Below are 4443 nucleotides of genomic sequence, written 5' to 3' on the forward strand. Positions count from 1 at the left end.
AACTGAGTCACTCCACCTTAGTTTTTCTACTGTATTTATACCTGTCAATTTTCATTTTCTTGGTTTTTGCAATTTTTTTAAAACAAGGCTTAATACTCCAGGTCATAAAGCCTATTCCTCTTTGTTTTATGAAGTGTTTTTCTAACCAAAGCCTTACTGTTCAATTTTTATTACAAATTTTTTTCTGTTTACAATATAATACCAAATTCACTTCTTTGTGGGAACACTGGAAGTTTCTGTACTATTAGCTTCTCCTTCAATGACCTTATTGACTCTGCTTCTATGTCACAGCATAGAACTCAGGATTATTACTGCCAAGGGACTAAAATGGATGTCCCAAAATCTCCCTCTTAGCAGCTGGAACAAAAAAGCTTTGATCTTAGGTGTTTCTGATGATTTTTTTTTTAACTATGTCTATTGTTTGCATATAAATTCTGAGTCAGACTGAGCTCTTGAGCCATGAACTAATTTTGAAATCTGTTGAAGTTTCTAAAAAAACAATTCTCAGAAATCAACTTTCTGTGTACACACATTGCCCAGGACTGTGGTACTTCAATGAATGGTTTGTGTCAGGGTTAGAGAGGGACATAGTGAGGTCTCGGTGGGAGGAGAAGGGAGTGGGAAAAGGCCAAAAGTCAGTTTTATACCAAATTAATTGACATGATGAGACATTTTTTTCCATATTCATATTCAAAGGTAGGAAGAGGAACTTGATGGTGGCTAAAATTAATGGGCATGCTAAGCCTGATTTGGAGAGTGGTCATCTTCCTGAAGGGTTATTTATTGGTTGGCAGTCCGTAAGCAACCAAGCAATGGATCATGAACAGTCCAAATGGGCAGGAAACACATTAGTAATTGTTCTTAAAAAGTAATTGCATTTTGGTAACCAAATGAAACAGTTTTCTGTTTAAGTATTGAAAATGCTTAATGTACCACTCAGACCTGAAAGCTTTACAGTCCTTTTTTTTCCTTAAAAAAAAAAAAAAAAATTATAATAGCTTTATTGAGGCATAACTGACACAGAGTAAAGAGCACATATTTAATGTACACAATTCATAGGTTTTGACGTATGTATACAATCATGAAACTAAGACTAACATCAAGATAGTAAACTATGCATCACTAGCAAAAGTTTCCTCATGATCCCTTGTGGTACCTCCTAGCCCATCCCCTTCACTCCTTGGCAACCACTGATTTGCTACTCTCTGTCACTACAGATTATTTTGCATTTACTAACATACATGAATGGAATCATAGAGTGTACTCTTTGCCTAGATTCTTTCTCTCAATTTTGCAATTCAATCCATTTGTGTTTATTCATAGTTAATTCCTTTTTATTGTTGAGTAGTATTCCATTGTAAGGATATATCAAAATTGTTTATCCATTCATCTGTTGATAGACATTTTGGTTGTTTCCAGTTTATGAATAAAGTTCCTATTTGTTTACATGTCACTGTGTAGACATATGCTTTCATTTCTCTTAGGTAAATATCTAGAAGAGTAATGGTGGGTCCTATGGTGTATATTTTTATTTTTTAAAAACTTCCAATTCTCTTCTAAATTGTTTGTATCTGTTTACATCCCTACAAGCCATGCATGAGAGTTCTGGTTCCTCCACATCCTAACCAACACCTCGTATGATCAATTTTTTTCTTTTTTGTTTTGTTTTTTTTGTAATTTTAGCTCTTCTAATAGATGTGCAGTGGCATTTCACTGTAGTTTTAATTTGCATTTTCTTAATGACTTACGATGTTGAGCATATTTTCATGTGTTTGTCATCCACATACCTCCTTTGGTGAAATGTTTGTTCAAATTCTTTGCCCAAGTTTTGAGTTGTGTATTTATTCTCTTCTTTTTGAGTTTTGAGAGGTCTCTTTTTACATTCTGGATACAAGTTCTTCACCAATTACGTGATTTGCAGCAAGTAGTTTCTTTCAGACTATGGCTTTTATTTTTATCCTCAGAGTTCTTTATGAAGCCTATTAATTAGGGAAAGCAGATCTGCCAGGAGCCTGGGTGTTGCCTGTCCACTGCTGCAGATGCCCAGCCCCAAGTGAGAAGAGCCAGAGGAAGCTGCAGCATGGTATTAAGGTCAAGGAGTAGGGTGGGACAGAAGAGGCTGTCGGAGGAGAGATGGAAAGGGCATCTGTTAGAAATGGGCAGTGGCTGAGAGGTCTTCTCCTGTTATCTTATTTCATTCTCGCCCTCACTCCTAAGAATTAGCCATTGTTACCCTGATTCTACAGCAACTTCCCTAAGTCACAGAGCCTGAAAGTAGCAAGATTTAAAATCAAACTATGCAATGGGTGAATCTCACAACCAATAATGAAGGAAAGTCAGAGTCAAAAGAGTACATAGAAAATGGTTCCATTTACTTAAAAACAAAAGCAGGCAAAACTAACCTATGCTGTTAGAAATCAGAGAGGGGAGTAATGACTGAAAGAAAGGACAGTCTCTTGACTTGCACACTAGATTGCTAATGGTTTCTAGGTTGTAACTGTGTATCAGTGAGTGTGGTACAGTGTTTTGCAGGTTGATGAACTGCTACTTACATTATCCATTGACAAATGCAGCAATCCTAGGATCTTCCCAAATGTTACATTTCAGTTTAGTTACTGGCATTTTCCTACTTACACAAAACATGGTGGTTAGGGTGTGTGAAACTTAACTATTTTAAGATACTTCTTCTACAGTGATTAGGCCCTATCTCTAGACCCTAACAGTTCCATGAAATTTCTTAGGCCTCCAGGTGCTTATTTAAGACAACTTTTCCTTTATTTCAACTCTGAAGAAGAACATCATCCTCATTAACAGCTCATAGGAAATAAAACATATATAAACTGCAGGTATTATGGTTTAAGCAGGAAAAAGAAAGGTTTGTAACTGATCCAATTAGAAATTACTTCATGTCTCAGCCAACATGACATGATGTGACTAACTCAAATGTATAATAATTACACATGTCTATTGAACAAGCTGCAGCCAAAGGTTATGGGCATTCGGGGGACAAGTCCACTCAGATAACCCTTGCAGTGTCTGAACAGAATATACACTAACCAGAAAGGAAGATTGATTAATCCTTTTAGGCAGGTGACTATTCTTAACTGGTCAAGATTTGTAACATAATCATAATAACATAATGTTTATTCCCAGTCTGAATTTATTTTTCTTACCTTCCTCTGTTTTGCTCTTGTGAGTAATTTCTGCTCTTAGAGACTGCTCTTCCCATCCTTTTTCTGATAATCTTTGATATTTCTATATGGGTGGAAGGATACCTCATGAAAGTTACATTTGAATGGCAGTTGTTTTACTTGTCCTAGATGTGAAAATTTGTGCTCCCCAGGTAGGATGGTCTGTCTCAAGATACAGCCAGATGTGACCCAATGTGGAGAATGAAACCCATCTGTGAAGAGCCAGGACTTGGGTCCAAAGAGCTGTACACTGGGGCAGGCAGGTCTGGGGAAAGAGGCTTCCCCACCCCCACTCAAACTGGAGTCTAACAGGCTTCTAAAGGCCAGCCAAGCCATCCTGTCCTTATGTACTTTTACATTTATTTAAAAACATCTACGAAGAGCTTACTGTGTGCAAAGCACCATTCTAATCACTTCACAAAGACTTATGGAATTCTCATGACAATCCCATGAGGGTAATGCTCTTATGATCCCCATCATACAGAGGAGGGGAACAAAGGCATTTGCCCAAAGTCAGCCCACCAGGAAGTGGTAGAGTCAGGCTAGAAGGTAGGTTCTGGAGTCCACTCTCTTCTTTATCCTTATCTTGTGCTGCTTCCAAGAAAAGCCCAACCTGAGATAATGGGTTATGTCACGTCAGTGAAGTCAGATAGGAGCAAATGGCACTCAGAAGTCCAGGCTAAACGGGGCATAAAGAAAGTCTAAGGAAAGGTGGCCGGGGGTGGTGGCTCATGCCTGTAATCCCAGCACATTGGGAGGCCGAGGTGGGCAGATCACCCAAGGTCAGGAGTTTGAGACCAGCCTGGCCAACATGGTGAAACTCTGTCTCTACCAAAAATACAACAATTAGCTGGGCGTGGTGGTGGGTGCCTGTAATCCCTGCTACTTGGGAGGCTGAGGCAGGAGAATTGCTTGAACCCAGTAGGCAGAGGTTGCAGTGAGCCAAAATCGCATCACTGCACTCCAGCCTGGGCAACAAGAGTGAAACTCCATTAAGAAAGAAAAGAAAGAAAAGGAAGGAAGGAAGGAAGGAAGGAAGGAAGGAAGGAAGGAAGGAAGGAAGGAAGGAAGGAAGGGAAAGAAAGAAAGAAAGAAAGAAAGAAAGAAAGAAAGAAAGAAAGAAAGAAAGAAAGAAAGAAAGAAAAGAAAAGGAAGAAAAGGAAGGAAGGGAAAGAAAGAAAGAAGAAAGAAAGAAAGAAAGAAAGAGAAAGAAAGAAAGAAAGAAAGAAAGAAAGAAAGAAAGAAAGAAAGA

The 4443-nt window shown here is 38.5% G+C and overlaps 1 long non-coding RNA gene across 2 annotated transcripts in view; it reads right to left on the reverse strand.

The window, feature by feature from the left end:
* Positions 1-1653: 1653 nt before the first annotated feature.
* The window catches only part of LOC111538040, a 14180-nt gene continuing 11390 nt past the window's right edge, over positions 1654-4443 (reverse strand). For both annotated transcript variants that reach the window (XR_002730192.1, XR_002730191.1), the window contains one exon: positions 1654-3255. This is a non-coding gene — a long non-coding RNA (uncharacterized LOC111538040). The remainder of the gene's footprint in view (positions 3256-4443) is intronic.

Source organism: Piliocolobus tephrosceles, chromosome 5, assembly GCF_002776525.5.
Source record: "Piliocolobus tephrosceles isolate RC106 chromosome 5, ASM277652v3, whole genome shotgun sequence".
In the NCBI taxonomy this organism is placed as follows: domain Eukaryota; kingdom Metazoa; phylum Chordata; class Mammalia; order Primates; family Cercopithecidae; genus Piliocolobus; species Piliocolobus tephrosceles.